This window comes from Enhydra lutris, unplaced genomic scaffold, assembly GCF_002288905.1.
Source record: "Enhydra lutris kenyoni isolate GAN:26980312 unplaced genomic scaffold, ASM228890v2 scaffoldscaffold25, whole genome shotgun sequence".
NCBI lineage: Eukaryota > Metazoa > Chordata > Mammalia > Carnivora > Mustelidae > Enhydra > Enhydra lutris.
Genome location: NW_019154109.1, coordinates 27,195,351 through 27,212,356, shown reverse-complemented (window position 1 = coordinate 27,212,356; position 17,006 = coordinate 27,195,351). Strand labels below are relative to the sequence as shown.

The following is a 17,006-nucleotide window of genomic DNA, read 5'->3' as shown; positions in this document are numbered from 1 at the left end:
TATCCCCTCTTACTCTTGTAGGGCTTTATGCTTTTCAAAATCTGTTCATATCGATCACTCCATTGGGCCTCACACACACACTCTGTTCCTATTGAGGGTGAGAGGAACGGAAATTCTTACTCTTGTTTAGGGAGGCTGAAGCCCAGAGAGGTCAGTGGGACAGTGGTGATGATGGAGTCATGGTTTTCCTTTGGTTTGGTTTTGTGTATGTGGGAAGAGTGGCCCAACAGGATAAGACTGTGGTATTGGCTGAAGGGTTTACAGTTCTTGGAATTTGTACAGAAATACATTGATATTAATGTGGTTATTCATTGCTATGTTCTTTTTTTAAAAAGTTAAAAAAATTTTTTTTAAATTAGCACAAGTGGTGGGGAAGGGCAGAGGGAAGGGAGACCAGCAGACTCTGCACTGAGCCGGGAGCCTAATGCAGGGCTCTATCTCAGGACATGAGATCATGACCTGAGCCACCCAGGTGCCCCTAATTGCTGTGTCCTCAAATAGCATTTTACTGTGTTCATTTCCCCCCCTTCCCCTTTCCTGGGCAGATGATAGAGGAAGAAGCTGGTGTGGCTGAGTGCCATTTTTCAGGGGGCATCCTGGGAACTGGCAAGATGGTGCCTGCAAGATATCCCAAGGGGCTGGTCTTGCTCACTCCTATTTCTTCCTTTCCTATACCTTTCCCCAGGAGCTGAGGCACTGAGAAGGCCCTCCAGTAAGAGAGGTGGCATGCTTGGCTGGTAAGGCTGCTGGCACCCATGGCATTCCCATCATGCTAGGCAGGCCAGGCTAGGGGACACTTATATCTGGGGTGACCAACCAAGACAGGGACAGGGTTTGTCCAGGCCTGTGCATCCCTCTCATGTGGAGTTTTCAGTGCTAAAACCAGGACCACTCTAGGCAAACTGAGATGGCTGGTCATCTGGTTGACCTTCACCCCTACTGCCCTTGCCCCTGCTGTTCGTGCTCCAGGAATCGTGCCCTTTATGACAGGTCAGCCTCCGGCGGAAGGCTCCTTTACGGCCGAGTGTCTTGGCTCAGCACCTGTTGCAGCGTTTCCTTCTACCCCAGTGGCTGCCTTCTGGCCCAGCTGGCTGGCTTTTGTTCTCATTCCCTTCCTCGTGTTCTCTTCTCCAAACCTGTCAGAGCTCCAAGGATGAGGTAGACCACTAGCGAGGACATCTCAAAGGGTTTGCTAACTCTGTGGTATGTAAGGCACATCTTTTCCACCTGTCCACACAAATCTTTACTTAAAATACCAGTTTCTCCTTAAGTCTTTCATCAGACAAATCCAAACCCTTGCTGTGATTTGTTGGCATCTCAGACCGGGAGGTGAACAGTGTGGCTTATGATGTTCAGGTTTTAGGCCAGGTTTGGCACAGTCTGTCTTTTGTTTTCTAAAGCATTTCTCTGTGTCCCAGAGAGAACTTTGCCTGCAAATCCTCTGTCCCTGTCCTGGACCACTTTGCTTTTCTGTAACCTGATTCCTTTCATATTTTGTTCAAGGTCAATCCTTAACAAACCTAGTTCTTTGTTAGGACGGAGCTTGGTCATTCCTTGTTATTATCCTCCACCATTACAGTCTCTTCTTGCCTCCCTGATCTTTGGCAAATAAAATGTGCTCTTTATCTTACTTTTTTCCCCAAAGATTTATCTGTTTATTTTGGCGGGGGGGGACAGCGAGGAAGAGGGAGGGAGAGTCTAAAGCCAACTCCATCTTGGGTGTGGAGCCAGACTCAGGGCTTGATCTTACCACCCTGAGCTCATGACCTGAGCCAAAGTCAGGAGTCAGACACTTAACTTACCAAGCCATCCGAGTGCCCTGTGCTCTGTAACTTTCTAATAAAGGACTAGAGCTCTGATGAGCTACAACATACTCTTTTCACAGTCTCATGTAATCCCCTTGATAACCCTGCAAGTTTCCATTTCCCATGAAGAGGAAGTGCAGCGAGATTGACCAGTTGACTCCTGTTGGTAGACCAGCTTAAAAGAGGCAGAGTGGGGGTTTGGGACTGCCCAGACCAGAATCCAGTGATTCTGTCCTGTGATTTTTAGAGCATTGACTTGGAGGCCAGGACACCTGGATCATAGTCTCACCTGGAGTCTGTAACTGGGTGACATGGAGCAAGAACTTGATCATTGGACATCAGTGTATTTCCTAGCTGGAGTGAAACAGAGGGTGAGGGGGGAAGCCTTTGGAGATGCTCTCCTGTGTTTGCGCTTCTCTTCCATCATTTCTTCTCTCTGGGAAACTGTTTTCATAGTCCATGTTCCCCTCATTTCTTCCTGTCTCAATGGCTCCCCTTCCGGATTCTTCAGTTGGACTTCTTGATTATCTTTGTGGCTTATCATTTTTTTCTTCCTTTTGGTGAGAGGAATTGTTACTGTGACTCTTGATTCCTTAGACTTCCTGCTTTCTCTAGATTACCTGGATGACCCTGTCTGACACATCACTGCTCAAGTGTTTGCCGAAGGATGGATGCTGGCGGTGATTAATGACTCCACTGTGAGGACTGTTGGGGGATCACCGTGGTTCCTTGGGTCATTAGATACAAACTTAACAAATGGGATTGCCTAAAGGTAGTAAGAGAACAGCATCTTAAAGATTTTTGCTTAACAGGAAAAGCTACCAGTGGTCATTGGTTTGAGGGGCCAGACCTTGAGCTGTGTTGGGATACATTGGCGATCACCACAGTGGCCCCTTGTCATGGTGGTCTAGTGAGGGAGGACACAGTTCATCTAAGAATCAAATAAAAACTCACCACTGATGAGTGAACCAAGTATAACGGGGAGAACTAACCTACAGGGAGCTGAGAAGGTGTAAAAACCCAGCACTGTATGTGGTTTATCTCCTTGAATCTTTATAGTGGCTCCGCAAGGAGGGGAGACTCTGTCCAATTTTATAGAAGAGGAAACTGAAACCCAGATATTTATCCAGATCTGACTCCAGGGCCTGGGTTCTTGCTTACCTCCCCCATATGAGTTCATAATTCCAGCCTCGAACTCTCCGTGGAGAGCTACCACCTGCCCTTGGCCAGAAAAGATGTTGTGATTAGAAGGCTTTAGTTAAAAGGCATCTCTGTCCCCAGATACCCACTCTCTTGAGCTGACACTCAGGCCTGGAGACCCTGGCTGATGACTAGCACGTGAGGATACTCCGTTTCCATGAGATGCTGCGAAGGTAAATGCATCACCTGGCCTGGCTAGTTCATCAGGCCGTTTGCTGCCAGTGTTGTCCTAGCAGGGGTTAGTGTATGTAACTAGTTAGCTGTGTATAGAGTTGGGGGGAGCGACTTGGAACACCAAACAGGGAAGTCTTGGTGGGGCCAAGAGAAGAGGGGCAAGAAGTCACAGGAGAGGATCACGGCTGCCCCGGGAGGAGGGCCGGATGCAGGGTACCTGGGACGATGAGGGAAGGGATTGAAAGCAAGAAGTGAGAGGTCACCTGAGATGATCTTTGCCTCCCTGGTTCTTAGTAATGAGTGGTCTGCCTCTGCATTATTTCCTCTTTCAGAGGGAAAGTACACAATACCTCTATTTTCTCAACTCCTTGTGTAAGAATGAGGACCCAGTACTTGGGGTCTCCGTTGCATGTGGATTAAAGACCAGGGCAGCCTGACGGCTGAGCCTCTCGCTGAGGGACTAGGGTGCCTGGAGCTCCGTACCCGCTGCAGCTTGGACTTTGGTTGGCATTGGGGGAAAGTGCCTCTCGTGGGCGCCTCTGGTTTCCCTCCCTGGTTCCTTCTCACATACCTTGTTGTTCCTCACTCTCTCTTCATTTAGGCTGCCCCCCTCCTCCTGCCCTGGCCTGCTGGAGGGCACTCGGCGGGGCCGTGCTAGCACCTGAGACACCTATTCGAGGAGAACAGTGGAGGCTTATTGATGACGCCCTTTGAACTCTAAAGATCAGAAGAGCCGGGGTGTGCGGAACAGAAGGCCTCTGGCTGCCGGGGACAGAGTAGAGTCTGAATCCTTGTGGAGACCAATTTTTGCTTGCCATAAAAAGGAGCACTTTCTCACAGAGCTGTTGTCCGAGGTAGTGAGCTCTTCATCAGGAGTGCTGTTTAAGCATAGGCTGGTTGACAACATGGCAGGCATTTACAGAAGAGATTAAAATTCCAGGTGTTGGGGCGCCTGGGTGGCTCAGTGGGTTAAAGCCTCTGTCTTCAGCTCAGGTCATGATCCCAGGGTCTTGGGATCGAGCCCCGTATCAGGCTCTCTGCTCAGCAGGGAGCCTGCTTCCTCCTTTCTCTCTGCCTGCTTCTCTGTCTACTTGTGATCTCTGTCAAATAAATAAATAAAAAAAAAAATTCCAGGTGTGACTGGTCAGCATGGCTAAATGAACAAGTCTGGAAATGACAGATGTTGGAGAGGATGCGGAGAAAGGGGAACCCCCTTACACTGTTTGGTGGGAATGCAAGCTGGTGCAGCCACTCTGGAAAACAGTATGGAGGTTCCTCAAAAAGTTGACCATAGGGCTACCCTGCAACCCAGCAATTGCACTACTGGGTATTTACCCCAAAGATGCAAATGTAGTGATCCAAGGGGCACCTGCACCCCAGTGTTCATAGCAGCAGTGTCCACAATAGTCAAACTAGGGAAAGAGCCCAGATGTCCATTGACAGAGGAATGGATCAAATTGATGTGGTTCATGTATATAATGGAATATTACTCAGACATCAAAAGGATTGAAATCTTGCCATTTACTACAACGTGGATGGAACTAGAGTGTGTTATGCTGAGCAAAATAAGTCAAAGAAACATATGATTTCATTCACGTGGAATTTAAGAAACAAAACAGCAGCATAGGGGAAGGGAGTGAAGAAAAGATGAAATCAGAGGGAGACAAGCCATAACAGACCTTAATCATAGGAAACAAACTGAGGATTGCTAGAGGGGAAGGAGGTTAGGGGATGGGGTAACTGGGGGATGGGCATTAAGGAGGGCACTTAATAGAATGAGCGCTGGGGATCACATAATACATTATTGAACTCTACCTCTGAAGCTAATAATGCACTATGTTAATTGAATATAAATTAAAAATAATTCCAGGTGTATGTGTGTGTGTGTTGGGCAACATGATCTGTGTTCCTTCTAAACCTGCAATCTACTTCCTTCTCTTAATTTCATCATGGCATAGCCTTTTTCTTTTTCTTTTTTTCTGCCCCCTTTCAGTCGTGGTCTTGAATATTGGAATTTCTAGTTGCAAATTGTATAATACATTATTTTATCTTTTTTTCTTGCTGTGTCTTTAAAAACCCATTTCTGCCTAGAAGATAAGTGCTGTTTGTGTTTTGGGATCACCTCTAGTGAGCCTGGTTCACCCAGGCAGTCCCTAAAATGTCATGGTGTTGAGACTCTGAGAAGTTTCAGCATGAGACAGAAATAATCTATTTTGTGAGCTGCTTTTTCGTTTTATGGCATCGGAGAGTAGGAATATGAAATGAGATTGCTGTACTCGTTCAATGTGGGAAAAAGGCATATTCTTTGGGGTGGGAAATATATCTTCTCGAAAGAGAACTAAAATTCAGGACAGTTATAGCTTGCTTTTTCCCTAGGAATGCTTTATCTGATGAATTTAAGCATCTAGATGATAGCAGTGCAGAAGGGCCCAGAAGAGCGTTTGAGCAGCTGGAGTGGCCGGGGAGGGTCATCGCCTTGCCTTCGAGAGCTCACTCAGAACCCAGCTGGGCTGTAATTGTCCCTTCCTGTCCACAGCAAATGAAAAGGATGACAGTCATTTCTCATGGGTGTGTTTTTAAGATCACAGTTTTATTGAGATAAATTTACATGCCGTACAATTCACTATATTAAGTGTGTGCGACTCCGTGGTTTCAAGTATGTTCACACTGGGGTGCAGCCACCACCACTGTGGAATTGGAGACTGTTTCCATCCTCCCCAAAGGAAAACTGTCATTACTGATCCCCCAGTTCCTGGCAACTGCCGGTCTATTTCCTGTTTCTATGGATTTGCCTATTGTGGGCATTTCCTATAACGTGGAGTCCTCTGTGACTCACAGCTTTTGCTTGGTGTCATGGTGAATTTATTCACGCTGGAGCACGTATAAGCACTCCGTTCCTTTTTATATATAATAATAATAATAATAATATACGAACATGCCCCATTTTCTTTATGCATTCATCCATTGATGGACACGTGGGGTTTTCCCATTGTGGTGGCTGTTATGCAAAACGCGGCTGTGAGCCTTCATGGACAAGTTTTTGTGTGGCCTTAGGTCTTCATTTTTGGGGGGTGCATACCTAGCATTGGAGTTGCTGGTTCCAGTGTTAACTCTGTTTCACCTTTTGAGGAACAGCTAAACTGTTTTCCAAAGTGGCCGCACTAATTTTTTTTTTAAATTTTTATATATTTATTTATTTTTTACAGATACGTATGAGGATTACATTTTCTCCATATCCTCATTAACACTCGTTATTTTGGGGCTTATTTTGGCCATCCTGGTGGGTGTGAAGTGGATCTCACTGTAGTGTTGATTTGCAGTTGCCTAATGACTCATGATTCAGCGTTTTTTCATGTGCTTATTGGCCATTTATCTTTTGGGGGAGAACTGTCTCTTCATATCCTTTGTCCATTCTTTATGCAGGTTGTTTGTCTTTTATTGTTCTGAGAGTTATATTCTGGATAAAGTCCCTTCTCAGATATGACTTATAAATATTTTTCTCCCATTATGCCAGTTGTCCTTTGACTTTCTTGTTCAAAGAACACTTTGAAGCACAAGTGTTCTTAACTTTGTTAAGAACAGTTCATTTTTCTTCTGTTTGTGCATTTGGTGTCCTAAGAAACCATTGCCTGATCTAAGCTCATGATTTACTCCTGTGCTTTCTTCTAAGAATTTTGTAGCTTTAATGCTTAGATGTGTGATAGGTTTTGAGTTAATTTTACACAACAGTGTGTGGTAAGAGTCCAATTCTTTTGCGTGTGGATATTTAGTTGTCCCAGCACTGTTGTTGACCATTTTTTTTTTCCCTCCAGTGAATTGTCTTGACACTCTTGTCAAAAATCGGTTGGCCATAAATTTAAGGATTTATTTCTGGACTCTCAGTTTCATTCCATTGATTTATGTGTCCAGCTTTATATCAGTACCACACTATACTGATTTCCGTAGTTATGTAGTGATTTCTGAAATTAGGAAGTCTGAGTCCTACAACTTTGTTCTTTTCCAAGATTATTTTGGTTATTATGATCCCTTGGATTTCCACGTGAGTTTTAGGATAGGATTGTCGATTTCTGCAAGAAAAGCCAATTGGATTTTGTGATACTGTAATGCAATAAATATCTGTTTGGTCTCTGCTTCCTGACCCAGACCTCCTAAAAACACTTGGAATCTCCTGAATGAGAAGCACGAGAAGAACATCTTTCATTGTTCATGAGAAGCCTCTCTCAACCTTACCTTGAGTTGATATTAATGAGGTGACTCTTAGTGGGCCCCTAGAAGCTTCAGCATGGGGGCTGATTGTGAGAGAGATACCGACCATGTAATTGGAAGGTTGGAACTTTGAGCCCCACTTCCTGACCTTAGGGGAAGGGAGAGAGGCAGGAGATTGAATTCAGTCTCAATGGCCAGTGACTTAATTATGCCTCTTAGTGGACCCTCCATAAAAACCTGAAACAATGGGTTTGGAGAGCTCCTAAGTTGGTTAACACATTGAGATGTTGGAAGGGAGGCCTGCCCAGAGAGGCTTCCTAGAGTGGTATGTGCCCCTTCCCACATACCAGTGTCCCTCTTCATCTGGCTGTTCACTTGTTTCCTTTGTAATAATTTGGTAGTAGTAACTAAGTGTTTCCCTGAGTTCTGTGAGCTGTTAAAGCAAATTATTGGACCTGTGAGGGGATCATAGGAATCCCTGACTTAGAGATGGTTGGTTGGTCAGAAGTATGGGAGGCTCAGGAGTTCCAACCAGCATCAGAAGTGGGGGGCAGTTTTGTGGGGCTGAACTCTTAATCTGTGCGCATGTGCTAACTCTGGGTACTGAGTGTCAGAATCGGATTAAATTGTAGGGCACCCAGTTGGTGTTTGCAGAGAATCGGAGAATTAGTTGGTATGGAAAACCCACACTTTTGATGTTAGAAGTGCTAGTTTATAAATAGGTTTTATAGATATTAATGGAGAAATTGCATTGAATTTGTAGATCAGCTGGTGAGTGCTTCCGTTTTCAATCTGCCAATCCATGAACATGGGAAGTTTTCCTGCTGATTTAGGTCTTGAATTTTGTGAAGGTGTTGGTAAGCTTCAGTGTATAAGTCTTATGCTTCTCTTGTTTATTCCTAAGTATTTCTTTGGATGCTATTGTACATGAAATTGTTTTCTTAATTGCATTTTTAAAAAAGATTTTATTTATAAGCCAGAGAGAGAGAGAACATGTGCATGTACAAGCACAGGGAGCAGCAGCAGAGGGAGAAGCAGGCTCCCTGCTGAGCAGAGAGCCTGATGTGGGACTCAATCCCAGGACCCTGGGATCATGACCTGAGCCAAAGGCTGAGGCCCAACAACCTGAGTCACCCAGGCATTTCATTTTGACTCCTTCACTGAATCTCTGTGTGTGTGTGTGTGTGTGTGTGTGTGTGTGTATTCCTTAGGATTTTTTATATCCAAGATCATGTCGTCTATGAATAGATAATTTGGCTACTTCTTTTCCAATCTGGATGCCTTTTATTTCTTTTCTCGCCTGATTGGCTGGCTAGAATTCCCAGATCATGTTGAATAGAAGTGACAAGGGCAGACCTCCTTGACCTGGTCCTGATCTTTGGGGAAGAACATTCACTCTTTCACCATTAAGCATGATGTTAGCTGTGGGTTCATTTATTGGTTTATTACCCTTTATTAGGTGGAGGAAGTTTCCTACCGTTCATAGTTTGTTGAGTATTTTCATCATTAAAGGGTATTAGATTTTATCAAATACTTCTTATCTCTTGGATTGATTGAATGGCCTTTGATCTTTATTTTATTAAGTGATATGTTAACCGTCCTGTGTTCAGCCAACCTTATATTCTTAGGATAAATCACACTTGGCCACCATGTATAATCCTTTTTATAGGTTGGTGGATTTGTCTTGCTAGTACTTTCTTGAGGATTTGGGACAGTTATTGTTAAAGGCAGAAGCATATATAGCCTGCTGTTACCATTCTTGCCACTAACAGTGTAGGAAGCATTCAATTCTAAAATCAACCTCAAGGACTCAGAGGGATAATAGTAATCTGGAGCCTGTTCTCATTGCCGTAAGACTTACACAGTAAATGATATATTTAATGGTTATTCTGAAGCCTGAAGAAATGTATTCAGTTTTAGCTTACAGAATCTCCATTGTTGGGGCAGAGTATAATATATTTTAGGAAGATTCTACTCAAGACCATTCAAAATAGAGAAAAGTTGGGTATTTCCATGGGGTACCTCCAGTTATCTGGAAATTTTGCTAGGTTGTGGGGTTTCATTCTGCGACGGTGGTAAATGATGAGTGGGTTAGAGATCTTGCCTCCCCGCCTCTGGGGAGGTCATGGCTCAGTCAATTGGGAGGGAGATGTGGCGAAGTATTTACCTCAAACGGCATCCACCTCCTGAGGTTCTGCGAGCCTGTGTGGTGGCCATTCCTGGTGCAGGGGTGGGGGTGTTTGTCACCTGTCCATGTGGCCTAGTCACACTGTCTTTCCTGGTGGTCACCCCTCCCCTCCTCACTCCTGTTTGCTCCTGAGGGACCAAGTTCTTGGTTCCACCTTCTACTGACTCCATGACATGTTGGATCAACTTTTGCTTTGTCCGGTCATTAGTCTGTGAGGATCAAGAGGCAATTATTGTAAAGCTACAATTTCTGTGTCTTCAACACCTTATTGGCCCATAAAGCAAGAACATAATGACAGAGAATATCCTGTCTTTATGGTTATGTGGTATTTTATTTATAAAAGATTTTATTTGAGAGATAGCAAGAGGGAGAGAGATCACAGAGGAAGGGGGAGAAGCAGACTCCCTGAGCAGAGAGGCTGATGCAGGGCTCGATCCCAGGACCTCGAGATCATGACCTGAGCTGAAGGCTGACGCTTTGCCAACTGAGCCACTCAGGTGCGCCAGTTATGTGGTATTTTAGAAACTATGGAACTTTTGTCTGTGTTATCTAATTTTGATTCCTAGGACACCCTGGACGTTGAGGCAGTTCAGATACTGGCTATGTTCCAAGGAGAAGACAAAGGCTTGGAGAAGTTAAATACTTAGAATTCAGCTGATGCAGAATGCTGGTGCTGCCCTGAGGTGAATGCCTTTGTTCTTTATGTGGAGAATCAGGAGACTTTTTCCAGCATCGTCTCGAGGGTCTTCTGTGTTTCCACAGTTGCATTCCCAAAGTCCTTGGAGGAATCTGAGAGTGAGCCCTTGTCCTTTTACCCTTGCCCTGCGGTGCTTCCTTGGTTTGTTTTTGAGCTCGTGACCATTTGGGTGCCTGTGCACAGGCCTCTTCATCCAGACCCATCTGAGTTCGATGTCGTGGACCAGGCCTTGGTGGGGCGCTGACTGTGCTCACCCCGCTGCTGTGTCTGGGGCGGGGGGTGCAGTAGCTAGACGCACGTTGGTTCTGATCCTGCCACTCAGCTGGGATTCGATTCTCTTTGAGCCCAGTTTTACCTTCGTAAAACGGATGTTTGGATCAAATAGCCCTTGACGGCCACTTTAGCTCTGTCCTTGGGGTCTGACTGTTCCTCTAATCTCATGGTATTTTTGTTCATCTCCCCGTTCCTGGTTTACCTGGTTGTTTTATAGCTGGTGACTTAGTTATCCTGTAGCCTGGGTCCGCGTTTCGCATGGCTGTCACCGTGTCCCCCCCTTGTCCTTTTTTATCCCCCCAGAGGAGAAGTAACCCATGGGCCAAGGAAGCCTCCCAGATGGGCAGGGCAGAACGTGCTTCCTGGCCTCCGCCGCTCGCCCGCGAGCCAGATTTTCACGTGGCGCTGAGGCTTTCATTTGGGAGCTGGTGGTTGAAAGCGCAGAACATTTTTTCCTGTCTTAGGCTTTTTCTCTCCCCTTTGCCTAGATCCCTCAGATCCTTATAATAAAGAGAAATAATGAGGCCAACCCAGCTAAGCTCTTGCTAATGGACTAAAAGAACCCAAAAGAGCCTCTCCATGGGCTTGCTGGATGGTTCAGTCCGACCCGCTGTCCCTTTAGAGAGGCACATGGCATTAGCATAAAGACAAGTCACCATGATGATTTTGCACCCAGCCCGGTTTGCATGAGGAGCAGGAAGGATTCTGCTGTGATCTCCGGCACATTCATCGGCCCCCGCTGAGCTCCTGATCAATAGTGACACAGTCACATCAGATGGCCCTCAAATAGTACTTCCTTTTTTGGATGGGCTGGGAGAGAGAGGAAGAAATATAAATGCCTCTTTCCTCTTAGACTACAAATAAATAAAGACGTGGTGTGCAGCTGCATTTCAAGCATTTTGGAAGCTTTTCTGGTTGAGTGTGTGTGTGTGTATAGGGAGAGGAGGGGTGGGGGGACCCTGCCCCTGAGGCTTCTGCCTCATTGCTGTCAAGGGTGAGTAGACTGATAAATGCCTCTATGGGTACTTCGAACCCCCTTGCTCCCCCACCCTGTGCATCTCCCACCTGGGGACCACAGAGCAGGCCTTAGAAGTGGGGCGGGTGACACCCTGAGGCGATGTTTTTCCTCCCTTCCCCCAGAGCAGTTAGTAGAAGGTCATTGGCTGAGTGTGCGCCCTGGAATCTGGGGCCGCCACCGCCTGCCGTTAATGCTGCTTTGTTCGATGCTAAATGAAGCGAGAACTTTAACCCAGGTCACATTCATAATCCTGCTCGGCGGGGACGCTCAGCTGTGCACCAGGAGCTGATTCTGAGGCCGCGGGAGAACTTTCCCGTTGGAGTGGCGGCGCCAGCCTGGAGCGGGGCGAGGGGGCTGCTGGGCCGGCCCTGCCCTGGGCCTCCTGTGACTTGGGCAGGCCCCCTAAGCGGTGTGGGCTGTGCTTGCCCCCTCCTGCACTGGGCAGATGCTTGAGTCTGACTCGGCCAGGCCATGGTCTGAGGGCTGGGGAGACAGAGACGGGGATGGAGAGGGCAAGGTCCTGGCTCTCCAGGAGCTCCCATTCTCCTGGGGAAGGCCAATGATGACCATGTGGCTGAGGCACAGCCCGTAACCGCAGACCACGTAAAATGCTGGGAAGGAAACCAAAGGGCGAATGGGAAAAAGAGCAATTTGGGCGGGTCATAGTGGCGGATGTGTAGGAAGGCCTAGCAGGACACCCCGCGAGGTACTTTGTACACGATCCTCTTTAACTGTTCTTTTGTGACGGCTTCTTGAATGTGCTTCCTAAGGTTCATTTTGGAAGGGAGCTCTGCTTCTGTGATTCTAAGTTTTTATTTTTAAAAAGATTTTATTTGGCAGAGAGCACGAGCAGGGGAGAGGGGCAGAGGGAGAGGGAGAAGCAGACTCTCCAATGAGCAGGGGCTCTGATATGCACCTTGATCCCAGGACCCAGAGACCATGACCCGAGCCGAAGGCAAACAAGACAGATGCTTAACCGACTGAGCCACCCAGGCGCCCCTGATTCTAAGTTTTTAGAAGGTATCAGGACAGGATTGGTTAAAGGACTAGTTCAGGCGGGCCCTCACTGGTGGTTTCTAGATTCCCGCAGGGTATCAAACTGCTTGGGCGTGTTTTTGAAAAGAGGAAACAGTAGGGCCAGGAAACCAGGGGGCGGGGGGTGTTTTGGAAGGTAGGCAGGGGGACAGAACAGAGGCCAGGCTGGGTTGGGACCCGAAAGGAGAGTGTTGGCCCAGATGCAGGCAAGGAGGCCAGAAGCTGGGAGATCTCGCCCTTCCTCTTCGTTCTGCTCTCTGCTTTGGGCTTCCTTGTCCTTCTCTGGCAGGAGTGGCTTCCTCCTCAATCTCATGTGGCATCTGCCATGGGCTGAGGCTGGTTAACTGAGTGGTTTTCAGAAGATCAGAACTGGGAAGGCAGAATGTAGAGACCTTTACATTGTACCCCTTTACGGAGGCCCTTTTCCTTTTGCCCCTGAAAATGTGGCCCTGTGGCCTTTCCCCATGGCCTTGCCCGTGCTGGCCGGGCAGTAGGGCTTCACCAGCCCTATGACGCAAGATTCAGCTATTCTCCTCGGAAGAGTGTTCACTTTCGTTCTCCATGATGGTGGATGTGGCTGGTCCTAAATCCCAAACCTGCCACTCCTGGTGTGGACAGCTGCCGCCTTCTCCTGGGCTCCTTGGACTCTCCCATGCACATGTGTTGTTTGGAGGTCGCCCACGGACCCTGCTTGGATTGACATCCGGAGGTCACCCTGCAGCACCCCCTTCTGTTGGGGATTTGTGCCCCCCACTTTCCGGTTGCTCTGGCTCTCCCATCTCTGGCGTCCAGACCGCCCAGGCTGTCTGTCTGGGCTCCTGGGCCCCAGCTCCAGCCAGTGGTTCTATACAAATGACGCAAACCGAGCCTTGTGTAGGGCAGTCGCCTCCTTTCAGGGATGATTCCCTGCCAAGCCCTGCCTGTTCTTGGTCTCTCTCCAGTGCCTTCAAGCTTATTTTTATGACTTCAAGTAACAGACTTCATGTTTTAGGGTTACAGAAAAGTTGGGAGGCAAGGACAGAGTTCCCATATACCCTTTACTGCCTCCACACCCCCATGCGCCCTCCCTCCGTACACACATGGTTTTCCCTCTTAGCATCTTGCATTAGGGGGGTGCTTTTGGGACGTTTGAGTCAATACTGATACGTTACACATTAAGATTAATTAACATCCTAGCTGGTTTTTCAGTTCAGTCCTTGTACACTCTCTGCAAAGTTTTTTTTTTTTTTGTTTCATTTTGTTTGTTTGGTTTTTTTTTGTTTGTTTTTTTAATAATCTTGCCCAGACTTCGTATTTATTGCTTGTCGGAGGTCTCGTCTGGTGGTACAGTTCCTCCAGCATTATCGGAGGCAGGATCACCTGATATTTATTTTTGACGCAAAATCAGTTTTGTGTGTGTGATCCTTTTTTTTCTTGGTGTCTGGAAACAGTTGGCAGAAACCTTGTAAACTAAAGGGCGCTCCTGAAGAAGGCAATGGCACAACGTCTAGCCAGTCCACGGTGGCTGTCAGGTCTCAGGGCTGTTTAGTGTCGTGGGTCGCGCCCCAGGAGACCCTGCGCACCGAGCAGTCTATCCGTGTCTCTCGGAGTTAATCTCCTGAACGTGGAAACAAGAAAATGAATGTAATTTTGGGAGGTGTTAATCTAGCACCAGGGCTGAGGTCATCTAGAAACTCACAAAAAATATCTGAAGTCCTAAGGTTTAACCTGGTTTGCAGCCGCCTCCTGCTTATCTGGAAGATGAAGCCGCAGATAAGACCAACACAGGTGATCGCGTATCTTGATTGCCCGCTACAAATTGCATCTTCCTTCTAGGCTTCCCCCCTCCCCCCCTCCCCGGATGCTCATGAACAAGAAGTAGGCCTGGATATTTTAAAACCCCTTTATTCTCTCTTTAAGCTGCGTGGTAGATGTTCTGAATAGCAGCCCTGTGAGATGCCCCCCAGCAGGGATTCCTACAGAATCCGAACCGAAGTCCTCCCCAGTGCCAGGTGGCTAAGCGCCGGCCGGCAGGAAGGGCTGATGTACTTCACGTCCTGGTAAGCTGGGAGCTGCGGTGCTGCTGGAAGAGCGTCTGGCTTGGGTCCAGCTCAGGTGCTGACATGGAAATTAGGGAAGTTCCTAGAGCCACAGTGAGGGGATCGCATAGCCGGGAAGGCCGACGGGAGGAAGGGGGCCGTGGCCTCTGCCATCGGAACACCAGTCAGAGGCCCGGGCTCAGGCCTCTCCTGCCCCTTCTTGGAGCGCGGGGCGGGGGGTGTGTGTTCCTTCTGGGAGGATTCCGGTCAGGTGGACGTGAGTCACCAGTGACGAGGAAGTCCTGTACGTGGCCATGTGTGAGTGCTCGGCGAGGGACCTGGGGGGCCTTGCGGGAGGCCTCCGTAGGAGGGCAGCGGGAGCCGCGCTGAGGGCTCTGGCGGGCCTCTTCACAGCGGTTGGCAGCGGGTGTGGGGGTCTGAAGAGGGCGAGGCAAGCGGGTTTGTGCCGGAGAGGGCGCACTCTGACGCCTCGTGGGGAGCGGTTTGGAGGGGCCCTGGGGACAGTGGAGGGGACACTGCACAGACGAAGCCAGAAGGAAGGGTTCCGTGGGATGAGGTAGCGGCAGTGTGGGAGGGGGGAAGGGAGGAGCTCGTTCCAGGATGACCCCTCAGGTTTCAGGCTTGAATGACCCGACTCATGGGTATTCTGGGGGCTGTTAATCAAGGTGGAGAAACCTAGGTGAGGAGCACAGTGCGGCGGGTGGGGAGGAGAAAGAACACGAGTTTCCCTTCTGGAAACGACTGCTTTGATTTTCAGGCATGGAGCCAGCCTGCCTCTGCTGTCACAGGAGCCTCGACACCCTGGGTCTTGCAGGAGAGGCAGATAAAGGGGATGCCTTCTCTGAGCGAGAACCCATCATGGTGCGTCAGCCTTTGGCTAAAGGCAGGCTTTCGCCTGATGGCTGCAGGAGGTGACAGAAGTGCGGATCTGGAAAGGTTGTTAGCTCAGCAGGTGGACGAGGTCCAGGCCTGGGAGCCAACTTTCCAAAGTAGCGTGGGAAGGCCCTGTCCCGTTTGCCCTAGAAATGATGGCGATGAAAAGGAAACCCAAGGTATGGTTCCACACCTCGTCACAAGCTAGAGAGTCACGCTAACAATGTGAGTCACAACGCAGAAGCACGGTACCAGGGGAGCAGGGGAAGGTCACAGAGCCCACTCCTTGGGGCAAAACCAGGCCGGAAATCAATACTGCCGTACGTGCAGGTATGGCCTCAGGACCTCCATGTCACGCATGAAGCATGAGCACCTCTACAACGGACTCCAGTCCATCAGGGTCTCGATCTTGAGACAGAGCGAGTGCAGGACCCAGTCCAAGCCCAGACCCACCTGCTCCAAATTTCAGAAAGAACCTTCCCTTCCTGTGACCACAGGAAATAGGGGATGACTGTCCTCTTAGCATCTATCAATGCAGTCTTTGCTTAGGTAGACTTCTAAGTTATCTGGGGGCTGTACATTCCTAGGACATCCCCCAGGCTATTTTCTATCATTTGAATGTTAAAAGGGAAGGCGGACCCAATAGGTCAGTATGGCTGTGTGAGAAACAGGTTATCTCTTGCTTAAAAAATGTCCTCCCTCTTGATTTGTTTCCTCCTACTGAGGACGGATCTCAAGATATTTCTCTACTTCTGATCTAGCAATCCTACTCATCCAAGTCCAGCCTACAGAGTGTCTTGGATGAGCTCTGGGGTCTGTCGATGATGGGGTCGTGGACTTAGTGTGGTTACTAGTGAGAGGGGAGGTGTCTGCCAGTCCGTGAGCCTTCGCGGGTAACGTGGCGACAAAAATGCCCAAGTTGTATTTAGAGTAAAAAAAAAAAAAAAAAAACAAAAAACAAAAAACAAAAAACCCAACATACAGAACAATATGAAGAGTGTGCCTTTTTTACATAAAACAGATTCCTTTGTGTCTGTGAATGTATCTGTCCATCAGTACACACAGAGATGAATGTTAAACTATCAAGGAGAGTGGGGGGAGGGCTTTATTCTTTTGCTCTGTGTATTTCTGCTTTATTTGAATAGTGTACTGGGAGGAAGTATCCGTATATTAAACATTAACCTGAATGTCATTGGGTCTTAAAAATAACTCAAAAGTTTTAGATTAAAAAATTGTTTCAGAAGATTACATTTTTAAATAAAATATAATTAGGATGTTCCTTTCCTCCAGTTGGGAACTTAGTCAAGTGTCTGAGGTCTCTGTAACATTCAGGGCTAACTCACTGAAGTGCCATTCATTGAAAAAAAGCATATATTTCTCTTTTTTTGTGTGTGTGTGGGACTTTAATATAAGTAAAGTGTATTTGTGTAGGAGATTTATACCTTCTCTCGTTGGATTTTTCCCGAAATGCCATTTTACCAATGAGGCCGGGCAAAGT

At 47.7% G+C, this 17,006-nt stretch overlaps 1 protein-coding gene across 2 annotated transcripts in view; it reads left to right on the top strand.

The window, feature by feature from the left end:
* The window catches only part of LOC111151138 (carboxyl-terminal PDZ ligand of neuronal nitric oxide synthase protein), a 262,208-nt gene that overhangs the window by 54,670 nt on the left and 190,532 nt on the right, over nucleotides 1-17,006 (top strand). The window lies entirely within an intron of this gene.